Raw genomic sequence first — 14,322 nt, forward strand, 5'->3', positions numbered from 1 at the left:
ATCGGCGACTGGAATGCAGTTGTAGGGGAAGGAGTAGAAGAAAAGGTTACAGCAGAATATGGGCTTGGGACAAGGAATGAAAGAGAAGAAAGACTAATTGAGTTCTGTAATAAGTTTCAGCTAGTAATAGCGAATACCCTGTTCAATAATCAGAAGAGGGGGAGGTATACTTGGAAAAGGCCGGGAGATACGGGAAGATTTCAATTAGATTACATCATGGTCAGACAGAGATTCCGAAATCAGATACTGGATTGTAAGGCGTACCCAGGAGCAGATATAGACTCAGATCACAATATAGTAGTGATGAAGAGTAGGCTGAAGTTCAAGACATTAGTCAGGAAGAATCAACACGCAAAGAAGTGGGATACGGAAGTACTAAGGAATGACGAGATGCGTTTGAAGTTCTCTAACGCTATAGATACAGCAATAAGGAATAGCGCAGTAGGCAGTACAGTTGAAGAGTAATGGACATCTCTAAAAAGGGCCATCACTGAAGTTGGGAAGCAAAACATAGGTACAAAGAAGGTAGCTGCGAAGAAACCATGGGTAACAGAAGAAATACTTCAGTTGATTGATGAAAGGAGGAAGTACAAACATGTTCCGGGTAAATAAGGAATACACAAATACAAGTCGCTGAGGAATGATATAAATAGCAAGTGCAGGGAAACTAAGACGAAATGGCTGCAGGAAAAATGTGAAGACATCGAAAAAGATATGATTGTCGGAAGGGCAGACTCAGCATAAAGAAAAGTCAGAACAACCTTTGGTGACATTAAAAGCAACGGTGGTAACATTAAGAGTGCAACGGGAATTCCACTGTTAAATGCAGAGGAGAGAGCAGATAGGTGGAAAGAATATATTGAAAGCCTCTATGAGGGTGAAGATTTGTCTGATGTGATAGAAGAAGAAACAGGAGTCGATTTAGAAGAGATAGGGGATCCAGTATTAGAATCGGAATTTAAAAGAGCTTTGGAGGACTTACGGTCAAATAAGGCAGAAGGGATAGATAACATTCCATCAGAATTTCTAAAATCACTGGGGAAAGTGGCAACAAAACGACTATTCACGTTGGTGTGTAGAATATATGAGTCTGGCGATATACCATCTGACTTTCGGAAATGCATCATCCACACAATTCCGAAGACGGCAAGATCTGACAAGTGCGAGAATTATCGCACAATCAGCTTAAAAACTCATCCATCGAAGCTGCTTACAAGAATAATATACAGAAGAATGGAAAAGAAAATTTAGAATGCGCTAGGTGACGATCAGTTTGGCTTTAGGAAAAGTAAAGGGACGAGAGAGGCAATTCTGACGTTACGGCTAATAATGGAAGCAAGGCTAAAGAAAAATCAAGACACTTTCATAGGATTTGCCGACATGGAAAAAGCGTTCGACAATATAAAGTGGTGCAAGCTGTTCGAGATTCTGAAAAAAGTATGGGTGAGCTATAGGGAGAGACGGGTCATGTACAATATGTACAACAACCAAGAGGGAATAATAAGAGTGGACGATCAAGAACGAAATGCTCGTATTAAGAATGGTGTAAGACAAGGCTGTAGCCTTTCGCCCCTACTCTTCAATCTGTACATCGAGGAAGCAATGATGTAAATAAAAGAAAGGTACAGGAGTGGAATTAAAATTCAAGGTGAAAGGATATCAATGATACGATTCGCTGATGACATTGCTATCCTGAGTGAAAGTGAAGAAGAATTAAATGATCTGCTAAACGGAATGAACAGTCTAATGAGTACACAGTACGGTTTGAGAGTAAATCGGAGAAAGACGAAGGTAACGAGAAGTAGTAGAAATGAGAACAGCGAGAAACTTAACATCAGGATTGATGGTCACGAAGTCAATGAAGTTAAGGAATTCTGCTACCTTGGCAGTAAAATAATCAATGACGGACGGAGCAAGGAGGACATCAAAAGCAGACTCGCTATGGCAAAAAAGGCATTTCTGGCCAAGAGAAGTCTACTAATATCAAATACGGGCCTTAATTTGACGACGAAATTTCTGAGGATGTATGTCTGGAGTAGTATGGTAGTGAAACATGAACTGTGGGAAAACCGGAACAGAAGAGAATCGAAGCATTTGAGATGTGGTGCTATAGACGAATGTTGAAAATTAGGTGGACTGATAAGGTAAGGGATGAGGAGGTTCTACGCAGAATCGAAGAGGAAAGGAATATGTGGAAAACACTGGTAAGGAGAAGGGACAGGATGATAGGACATCTGCTAAGACATGAGGGAATGACTTCCATGGTACTAGAGGGAGCTGTAGAGGGCAAAAACTGTAGAGGAAGACAGACTGGAATACGTCAAGCAAATAACTGAGGACGTAGGTTGCAAGTGCTACTCTGAGATGAAGAGGTTAGCACAGGAAAGGAATTCGTGGCGGGCCGCATCACACCAGTCAGTAGACTGATGACCAAAAAAAAAGCCTGTTTGATTTCTATCCGTTCAATTCGCTTCGCAGCCTGACTCATTTTTTCTTGCGCTTCTCGAACTATTTTTTTGCCTTGTTTTACAAATGCCTTTTTTGCTTACAGTCCTTAATTCTTGACAGTTTAACTTATTTGGCCACCGATGGGTCCTCTGGCGCTACTTGCGCTACCAACAGCGCTGCTTTGGCATCGCTCTCGGTCTGCTCGGCGACCTCACGCGTTTCTGCTGTCATTTTCTGGACATTCTTTAGCTCTTCTTGGTTTTCTGCGATCTCTTTCTTGACTCCATGTATACAGTCTGTAACCGTTATTATGACTAATTTGTGTCTTTCCCCCTCTTCCTCCCGTCTCTTTTTCTCTGCCTCTTGCATGCATTTCATGAGAGCCACAAACTGAGATCCACCGCTAACACGTCCAGGACTAGATGAATGAGTTTCCATCATTCCGTGGCGTTTCGTTCATTATTCTGATGTGGAAGTCTCACAGATGGTGCGTCTCGTACCAGCAGCACCGACATTTCGTTCTGCTGCGGTCTCCCGTTCACTTTCGTCACCTGACTGAGACATGTCGTCCTACTCTGCAGGTTCTACGTTCGAAATTTCTGCCCGATCTGCAGTCACACTTACCTGAGAATCTCGTGTAATATCAGCATGTTCATCGCTAATAATCTGACGTGGTTCCATGGTTAAAAAAACACAGTTACTTCCGCTACTCTATAGAAAACGTACCTTGCTTCTTGTAGGCATGCGCTCTAATTCCGATCCAAACGGATTTAAAACTACGCATTCATATGCCATACAGATTCTAGTCTAAATTGCACTCCAGTGAGCTACTGATTCCTAGTTCCTGACAACGAATTCCAATAACAGCACGCTTATCTATGCTCACAAACAAACGTCTCAACCCATCCTAACAAATCCTCACAATGCCGTTCGCCGTCTGAAACAATCTAGTTACACTGAAGTCAAAACAAAAGCATGAAAATACACACGTATAATAATTAAATATTAGTACTACGTCTAGGCGCCAGCAACGCGAATCAACTCTACCCAGTGCACCACATGAAACATGTGAAACAGACACTTCACTAGGCAGCACTATCTACGATCTGACAGTCACAGAAGGTGCCATCAAAGTCAAAATTCTGCACAAGGAACATCAAATTGAATGACTACGCTAGGCAATACGATCTGACTATTTCTCGATAGTACAAAACGTGATGCCCTTTGAACTTTCTCTTGAGAAACAGCGCACGGAGTGAGGAACTTCCTATATTAACCCAGAATACTCTTACACTGGAAACGAACTATTTCTGAGATTCTAGTACAGTTCCCTCGTCAAATTACACTTCATTAGCCTAGTTAGCAACCCCACGTTCATTCGAACAGCTTTCTTTACCATGTCACACGTGGCTACAAGCTCTATCAAAAGCAATGATTTCTTGCGTAGATCCATAATTTTTACCAATTTATACAATCCCTTGTTCTTTATGTATGTAGGGAGAACTCTTATCGCATCGCGCTTTATACTTTAGAACATATTATACTCCCCGTACGCTAGTTCAGAAAAATAGGTACAATCAGGAAAAAGTGGAAAGACAAAGGGTGAAAAATAACTGCCAAGAGTACCCCTCAACTAGATCTGTAGCATCTGTAGTATCTGTAGTATCTGTAGTGGCGATCTTTGACATAGACTCAACAAAATCGATCTGTAGGAAACACTCGACAACAGACCAGATCTGTTATGCTGAGGTACAACACAAGAGGAGTTTGCGACACTTGGTACCAGAAGTACAGTGGACATCCGTTCGCAGCAGAAAGATCGGTCCGCGCAAACCTGTCACCCCCCCTCCCCCCTACTAGAATCACTCTCCCTGGAGCGGCAGCGTCACCAGGAAGAGAGACACACGAGCAAAAGTTGTAAGCCAATCCAAGTCTTGCTAGGTAGTTCCCGCAGAACGTTTTTCGCATCTTGAAGTCTTCAAATCGTTGAGTGAGCTAGAAACAGTGGCCGATGGGTAGACAGTGGTCAGTCTTCAATAGATACAGAACGGTGAAAGGAATTGCCGTGTATGGAGATTTAAGTGAGTACTGTTAGTTTGGAACTGCTCTTCAAACAGTACATAAAAGAAAAGATTAGATTTTTCCGACTTTAGTTCAGAGAACATTATTTAGTTTGTGTTCATGGAACTGTATTCAACGCAGGACAGAGGGGCTAAACCTGCATTCTACAACTGCTGTAACCAGCCTTAGTAAAACAATAATATGTTTTACTATGTACGAGTCGTGTGTGTGTGTGTGTGTGTGTGTGTGTGTGTGTGCTGCCCTAGAACCCACACATCCGTCCTACCAGGATACCTTTATTAGTCTTTTTCAGCAGGAGCAAGATTTTCGTCAGAGTGGACGCAACCAATCCGCAACACCAGAAAACAGTACATGACAGCTCAATATAACCGAATGACATCTCCAAGACAACTGTGCGTGTAGTTTACAGTTGCCTAAAAACATGTCACGGAAATTGAGTGCAGTTGGCGCGTATGGCGGACTTTTAATGAATGAAGGCATGTCTCGTTCACAAATGAACTCCGCTTTTATTCCAAGAATGAGTTTCCCAGCACATTCTGCCAGGCCAGAAGGGTAACCAGTGCTGTAACAGGCCCAGTTTTGAGTGAGATTAGTTTGAGGTATGCGCATTCTTAAGGCTAAAACAGTGTAATGACTTCAATTTTTCTTTGCTGGATAGAGGAACACAGTTAACGCCTATTGGCATAGAGGTGAAGTACTGCCCAACCTCATATGCGTCTCTCAATAGATGTTATACACTATCGTCGAAGTATACTTTATATCCGAAATTTCCTATGTACAAATTATTGTCGTTATCATTGCTGCAAAAATGAAAGTGTCTTACACACTTTGAAACAATTTTCGTAAGTGATCACGTAATATGGACGATTTCTTAGCTTTATTTGAAAGCGCCTTCTCACAAATGATCTACTGTAGCTATACTTGAAGTATTCACATGGATACAGGTGGCATATCATTTCTCAGTCATTTTGAATGGAAGGAAGGAAAGGAGTGTTTAACGTCCCTTCGAGATCGATGTCATTGGTGACGGAGGAAAATCTCGGAATGTTTCAAACATGGGAAGAATATCAGCCGTGCTCTTTCAAAGCAGCTGTCCCCGCATTTGCCTGCAGTAATTCAGGGAAATCACGGAGAAGTTAAATCTGGATGACCGGACGCGGATTTGAACCGCCGTCCACTGTAACGCGAGTCCAGTGTGCTGCTCACTGTGTCACCTCGCTCGGTGCTGTTTCCAAACTGCACCAGGTATGTCCATGAGAAGGCGCCATAAAACGCATGTGATTTCTGAATGTACCGACAACCATCTACAATGCATTGCTGAGTCAATCGACTGTATCAACAGTATACATCAAAGCTTTTAAGGGGCTCCGGAACGCCCTATACTTGCAATGTTAAAATAACGCTTATAAATTACATCTTTCCTCACAAAGTATTTGAGGTAGGAAGTTGAACTTTTTATAGATTATTTATTGGAATATGGGCTACAACTTAACACAGGGATTTTACAAAATTTTAGTTCAGTTATTAAAGATGATTTTTTTTCAATTGTAATGAAAATTCACAACATTTTTTTGCAATTTTTTATTTATATATTCAAGAATATACAGTTTTTTGGAAAAAGGCTGTGTTAAATTATGCAGAAGGTACTGTGTAACATTTACTGAAAGTTTGAAACAAATATGTTCGGAAGATCCCTAGAAAACATGTAATTAGTATGAGAAAATAAAAGTTTTGGGAATCGAGCGACAAAGATTGGATTAACTTTTTAGTGCATTCCAGGACCATGGGATGGATTATCTTCATCCTCTGCAAACTCCTCCTCCAGCTTCCTCTTGTTCCTCCTCCTGTTTACTCTTGCTTGTATTTCTAGACTCTTTACAGCCCTGTCTGCAGCCCGAAGGCGTTCCTTGTCTAAAGCAAGCATCGCTCGTACCATGTTAGAATGTTATTATTTACAGTAATAACACATACCTTTGGCTTTCCAACATTTCTCCTTTTCTTAAAAGCCTTCAGATGATTTCTAATAACTTTACTTTTACTCATTATTATACTTCAACAAAACAGAAACTCAAGAAACAGAATTAATTACGAATATTTTCGAGATAACGACAGAGTAAATAAACATGAAACAAACGACAATCACACCAGCGATATATATTGAACCATCACAGGTTAGCCACAACACATACTTTATCTCACATCACTAAAATGTACCTGATGAACACGAACGTTAATAATAACACCATTTGACAGCAGTTAAACAGCGCCACAGTGGGTCACGCCCATGTAGAACACATTTCAAAAAACATTTAAAAATAGTTGTAGTCTTCGGAATTGAATAAATTATATATCTATTAAAAGGTAATAGTCTGCAGATTCAGAAAACGCAAAAAAGTAAAAATTGAACTTTTCATGATTTTGAGCCTTTCCGGAGCCCCTTAAATACACCCTCACACAAAAAATCCAACGGGCTCGACTAGGGAGAGGTGGGAGGCCATAGTAATGGTCAGACAGCGCCGATATACCAGATGTCGAAGATTCCTACTACGAATTCGTGAACAGCCATATGAAAGTGTGCATGCGTATCATCATGTATACAGCCTGTTCGCAAATTCCCGTTAGAAACTTCTAGGACTTGTAGAGGGGACTGAGTACGTAATATTTCGAACACATGTCCGCAAACGTCATTACGCAGAACGATAAATGTATGAGTTTGAGGTAAGGGTCCCTGTCCCGGAAATGAACGAGTCGAAAGTTCCAAGAGAAAATCGTTGTGATACCTCTGGCAGTGGAAAACGTGTACCGGTACTGTGGTTGCTAATGCTATAGGGGAGACAACTTTCCGAGGTGCTAGTATGGACCAAAACAAGAAAAAATGTCGAGTAAGTTTACGACTTGTCACCTGAATATGTTTTTTTTTATATTTCATTTTATCTGTTTCTAATATCGTGTTATAATTTTATGTATTGACTCGTTCCATGACCATGGAGACTTCTCCTTAATTTGGTCCCATGGAACAATAAATAAATAAATAAAAAATAAAAATGAGTAAACATGGGCTTTAGAATTCATACCTTAAGAGCTATGAGCACTTGTTCAGTAGAGGAGATGTGTTTAACACAAGTAACAAGAACAGGTTCTCATGGCTTCTCGGGTATACATTTTAGAGCCCATGGTCACTAAACATTTTATCTTTGAACCGTGATTTATTTTCAAAGAATATTCTTAAGAATTTATTTTATTTACTAGCGATTCATCAAGAACATTAACACTTTTAATCACACTATGTAAGCATGGAAGTAGTTGCCAGAGAGTAATTGATGAAATCATAACCAAATTCCTTTTAACAAATGGGAATTTTATTCACTTTAATAGTGCCTAAAAGAATTTTTTTAAAGAAACAGATTTAAAATTATAATCAGAAAGCACCCTCTAAATATCAAAGTTACAATTTATTCAGAGGCAGAAAGAAACACGTTTTGACTGTATGACCTTTCGGGCAGGAAACCTAGCCGCTCCCTTTTGACACGGCCGTAGTTACGACCGCCCACTACAGCCTCTAAAAGACTACACTGGTGCAAATCTGCAACACACCAGATAACTTTAAACTAAGAGTTTCAATAATTTACACAAGCACACAAACTATGCACCCCCCCCCCCCCCCCCCCGTAGGACGGATGGAAATGGTATCAAACACTAACAGTTAAAATATTAACCTTGCCACCGAAGGAGCAACTTGCTTTTAACTTCTTTTAACTTCTAAGAAAAGTCTTATGATGAAAGGGTGGCAACTTTATATAGTAAAATGATCATTTAAATAAAAGTAAAAAATCTGAAGATGGCCTTGAAAGCCGAAAACCGGTTAGCAATAAAAATAATATTGTAGAACAAAAGCAAACTGGTGCTTTTCATTTATTATTAAATAAAAGACCATGAAATGCAATCTTATATAAAATTCTACAAGGTTGGCCAAATAATAGTTAAGATGCTCTACAGTACACAGATACCGCCTCTCAAGATCATAGGCAATAGTATCAAAGTTTCGAAAGATCAGAACATATTTTGAGGTATTAGGCCGTTACAATCCAAGCAATAAATTCGTCAACACAACAAATCCGACAAACATGACAGGGGCAGCTACTAACGTACGGTAGATTGATTGGGAGATCACCGAACAACCCGAACTGCAGGTTGCTTTAACCCGCCCCTACTCCACAAGGGAAAAACGGACCACCCAATTTATAAACAACCACCTTCCCACGGGTAGGCAAACGGAGAAGAATGTTGGGACTACCCCAAAGCAAAACGGCTGTTGACCTCCCCACGAAAACAAGTAGACTTTAACAAGTGTAAATCAAACAAAATATCACCAGTCACTTAACTTCTAATAAATTGAGATTTCTCGAGAAGACCTGGCGCAGCACCGCGAAATCGCTCTCCCAAACCGTCCGACGCCAACCGCTACAACGGTCGCAGGAAGGCACGCCGGTCTCCCGTCTCACGGTGTCGCAGCTCGCACCGGCCAGACTGATGTCGTGGGTTGACTCCTGTTGCTTTCGCGTCGGCCGAGAAGCCACTACCCGTCGCTATACGCCGCGGCCCACGGAACGGTCATCTAGTGTCTCAGTGCGTGACCGACCAACCGATCGATCTATCCAACCGCATATGACCATTAACTGAGAAAACTCGAGCAGACTGGCAGCCTAACGCGCAGACTCAGATGCAGGAACTAAGTCCCGACCGGGTGACCACTCGCTTTCTCTTACTGGCTGACTGGAAAAACTCTAATTTTGCCGGCTTTAAACGTTGATCCGAACGACAGACATACTAGCACTCCGAACGACAGACAGTAACTGCCTAACAAATGCGGACGAGAGACAGACTAGCAAGGTGGGGACGAGAGACTGACCCAGACTGACCCCTTGATAAGCACTTTTATTTATTTATTTTTTATATTTATTTATTTATTTATTTATTTATTTATTTATTTTTGGTCATCAGTCTACTGACTGGTTTGATGCGGCCCGCCACGAATTCCTTTCCTGTGCTAACCTCTTCAGCTCAGAGTAGCACTTGCAACCTACGTCCTCAATTATTTGCTTGACGTATTCCAATCTCTGTCTTCCTCTACAGTTTTTGCCCTCTACAGCTCCCTCTAGTACCATGGAAGTCATTCCCTCATGTCTTAGCAGATGTCCTATCATCCTGTCCCTTCTCCTTATCAGTGTTTTCCACATATTCCTTTCCTCTCCGGTTCTGCGTAGAACCTCCTCATTCCTTACCTTATCAGTCCACCTAATTTTCAACATTCGTCTATAGCACCACATCTCAAATGCTTCGATTCTCTTCTGTTCCGGTTTTCCCACAGTCCATGTTTCACTACCATACAATGCTGTACTACAGACGTACATCCTCAGAAATTTCTTCCTCAAATTAAGGCCGGTATTTGATATTAGTAGACTTCTCTTGGCAAGAAATGCCTTTTTTGCCATAGCGAGTCTGCTTTTGATGTCCTCCTTGCTCCGTCCGTCATTGGTTATTTTACTGCCAAGGTAGCAGAATTCCTTAACTTCATTGACTTCGTGACCATCAATCCTGATGTTAAGTTTCTCGCTGTTCTCGTTTCTACTACTTCTCATTACCTTCGTCTTTCTCCGATTTACTCTCAAACCGTACTGTGTACTCATTAGACTGTTCATTCCGTTCAGCAGATCACTTAATTCTTCTTCACTTTCACTCAGGATAGCAATGTCATCAGCGAATCCTATCATTGATATCCTTTCACCTTGTATTTTAATTCCACTCCTGAACCTTTCTTTTATTTCCATCATTGCTTCCTCGATGTACAGATTGAAGAGTAGGGGCGAAAGGCTACAGCCTTGTCGTACACCCTTCTTAATACGAGCGCTTCGTTCTTGATCGTCCACTCTTATTATTCCCTCTTCGTTGTTGTACATATTGTATATGACCCGTCTCTCCCTATAGCTTACCCCTACTTTTTTCAGAATCTCGAACAGCTTGCACCATTTTATATTGTCGAACACTTTTTCCAGGTCGACAAATCCTAGGAAAGTGTCTTGATTTTTCTATAGCCTTGCTTCCATTGTTAACCGTAACGTCAGAATTGCCTCTCTCGTCCCTTTTAAAGCCAAACTGATCGTCACCTACCGCATTCTCAATTTTCTTTTCCATTCTTCTGTATATTATTCTTGTAAGCAGCTTCGATGCATGAGCTGTTAAGCTGATTGTGAGATAATTTTCGCACTTGTCAGCTCTTGCCGTCTTCGGAATTGTGTGGATGATGCATTTCCGAAAGTCAGATGGTATATCGCCAGACTCATATATTATACACACCTACGTGAATAGTCGTTTTGTTGCCACTTCCCCCAATGATTTTAGGAATTCTGATGGAAAGTTATCTATCCCTTCTGCCTTATTTGACCGTAAGTCTTCCAAAGCTCTTTTACATTCCGATTCTAATACTGGATCCCCTATCTCTTCTAAATCGACTCCTGTTTCATCTTCTATCACTTCAGACAAATCTCCACCCTCGTAGAGGGTTTCAATGTATTCTTTCCACCTATCTGCTCTCTCCTCTGCATTTAACAGTGGAATTCCCGTTGCACTCTTAATTTTACCACCGTTGCATTTAATGTCACCAAAGGTTGTTTTGACTTTCCTGTATGCTGAGTCTGTCCTTCCGACAATCATATCTTTTTCGATGTCTTCACATTTTTCCTGCAGCCATTTCGTCTTAGCTTCCCTGCACTTCCTGTTTATTTCATTCCTCAGCGACTTGTATTTCTGTATTTCTGATTTTCCCGAAACATGTTTGTACTTCCTCCTTTCATCAATCAATTGAAGTATTTCTTCTGTTACCCATGGTTTCTTCGTAGCTACCTTCTTTGTACCTATGTTTTCCTTCCCAACTTCTGTGATGGCCCTTTTTAGAGATGTCCATTCTTCTTCAACTGTACTGCCTACTGCGCTATTCCTTATTGCTGTATCTATAGCGTTAGAGAACTTCAAACGCATATCGTCATTCCTTAGTACTTCCGTATCCCACTTCTTTGCGTATTGATTCTTCCTGACTAATGTCTTGAACTTCAGCCTACTCTTCATCACTACTATATTGTAATCTGAGTCTATATCTGCTCCTGGGTACGCCTTACATTCCAGTATCTGATTTCGTAATCTCTGTCTGACCATGTCCGCATCTCGTGGTCGTGCGGTAGCGTTCTCGCTTCCCACGCCCGGGTTCCCGAGTTCGATTCCCGGCGGGGTCAGGGATTTTCTCTGCCTCGTGATGGCTGGGTGTTGTGTGCTGTCCTTAGGTTAGTTAGGTTTAAGTAGTTCTAAGTTCTAGGGGACTTATGACCACAGCAGTTGAGTCCCATAGTGCTCAGAGCCATTTGAACCATTTGTCTGACCATGATGTAGTCTATCTTCCCGTATCTCCCGGCCTTTTCCAAGTATACCTCCCCCCCCCCTTGTGATTCTTGAACAGGGTATTCGCTATTACTAGCTGAAACTTGTTACAGAACTCAATTAGTCTTTCTCCTCTTTCATTCCTTGTCCCAAGCCCATATTCTCCTGTAACCTTTTCTTCTACTCCTTCCCCTACAACTGCATTCCAGTCGCCCATGACTATTAGATTTTCGTCCCCCTTTACATACTGCATTACCCTTTCAATATCCTCAGACACTTTCTCTATCTGTTCATCTTCAGCTTGCGACGTCGGCATGTATACCTGAACTATCGTTGTCTGTGTTGGTCTGCTGACGATTCTGATTAGAACAACCCGGTCACTGAACTGTTCACAGTAACACATCCTGTGTCCTACCTTCCTATTCATAACGAATCCTACACCTGTTATACCATTTTCTGCTGCTGTTGATATTACCCGATACTCATCTGACCAGAAATCCTTGTCTTCCTTCCACTTCACTTCACTGACCCCTACTATATCTATATTGAGCCTTTGCATTTCCCTTTTCAGATTTTCTAGTTTCCCTACCACGTTCAAGCTTCTGACATTCCACGCCCCGACTCGTAGAACGTTATCCTTTCGTAGATTATTCAATCTTTTTCTCATGGTAACCTCCCCCTTGGCAGTTCCCTCCCGGAGATCCGAATGGGGGACTATTCCGGAATCTTTTGCCAATGGAGAGATCATCATGACACTTCCTCAAATACAGGCCACATGTCCTGTGGATACACGTTACGTGTCTTCAATGCAGTGGTTTCCATTGCCTTCTGCATCCTCATGTCGTTGATCATTGCTGATTCTTCCGCCTTTAGGTGCAATTTCCCACCGCTAGGACAAGAGAGTGCCCTGAACCTCTATCCGCTCCTCCACCCTCTTTGACAAGGCTGTTGGCAGAATGAGTCTGACTTCTTATGCCGGAAGTCTTCGGCCACCAATGCTGATTATTTATCAAAATTTAGGCAGTGGCGGGGATCTAACCCGAGACCGAAGACGTTTTGATTATGAATCAAAGACGCTACCCCTTTTTGTTTTTTAATAGGGGGGGGAGATGGATTTTTTTATTTTTTTATTTTTTGTATTTTTTTAACAGTAAGGAACTGAAAACTAGTAAGTGCACTCGTTGGGTCGAGTTGGGGACGCACATAACTAAAACCATGCAAATAGTTTTAGAAAAAGGCATAAAGAAAGAGAGCAAAGTGCGGGGCGAAGGAAACCATGAAACAAAACTGAAGGGTGGAATCCTTACCACCATTAACCAGTGCTACATCTTGCACTGGATGGGAAAACAAAAACTGCGAAGACCTTTTCGCACCGGGGACAAAAAGAGGAAATGGGGCAAATACTGCTACAGGGTGTGAGGGTTCACAACGAAACTCTCCATCTGCTGTATCATCCAGTATGACTTCTCGTAATGATGAAAGTAGATCCCACGTTGTACCGTGTAGTGTTCTATCATCGTCTTGTAATCTTAGCTTCTCTTACCCGTGATGTTCTAGCTACGTGGAGGGTCGTGGAACGCACTCCACAAAAAATTGGAAAAATATTGTCGATACTTTGGGTTACGGAGGATCTTGCAATGTCGTTCCTGCAAATAGTTCCAGAAGTCTAAAGTGTCCTTAGTGCCGTCTTGAAACAAATAATGCACTGCATGTCCACGAAGCCACGTCATTGCATTAGTTTTAGTGCGTGGGTAATACATCTCATCCGGGAATAGGATAGTCTTGGGGTCGATATGATTCGGCGTTACCCGAAGGAAGTATGCTGACGTTTGCCTCACTAAGTGCCACACTGCCGTAGACTCGCCACAGCTAAGACGGTGTTCATCGCTGTCTTGAACGCCGCAGCTCGTGCACGTGGGTGAGTCGACCATGTGGATCGCATATAGCCTTGATCTGGTCACCTGCTTACCGTTGACAGTGATATACAACATCGCCGTGACGTCAGTGTCCAGTGTTACGTGGTGAATTGTCCTCCACACTACTTGCCAGTTGACGTTCGGGTGCTTCCTCTCCACGACGTTATCGGGTCGTCCACGTTGCAGGACCCTATAAACCACCTTTGCCGTCGCCAGGTGAGTCGCTGGTAAGGCAAGCCGAACGTAACAGAGTTCGAGGTAAAAGACACCGATGTAGAAGAGCGAGGAGGGGACGTGGTATATCGGCACAGGCGGCAACAGGGAGGGCGGCGCTAGTTCTTCTATTAACAAACTGGTCAAACTGTCCGGACGGCGGTGCCATAGTTTGACTAATGTGCTCACAAATAGGGCGACCGCTCTGTCATGAACGTGATAAAGGCCAAGCCCT

The 14,322-nt window shown here is 42.1% G+C and overlaps 1 protein-coding gene across 1 annotated transcript in view; it reads left to right on the top strand.

Annotated features, from left to right (window-relative positions):
• LOC126095340 (lachesin-like) overlaps positions 1-14,322 on the top strand; it is a 91,666-nt gene that overhangs the window by 61,585 nt on the left and 15,759 nt on the right. The gene's annotated exons all lie outside the window — the stretch shown is intronic.

The sequence above is a fragment of the Schistocerca cancellata genome, chromosome 8 (genome assembly GCF_023864275.1).
Source record: "Schistocerca cancellata isolate TAMUIC-IGC-003103 chromosome 8, iqSchCanc2.1, whole genome shotgun sequence".
Taxonomy (NCBI): Eukaryota; Metazoa; Arthropoda; class Insecta; order Orthoptera; family Acrididae; genus Schistocerca; species Schistocerca cancellata.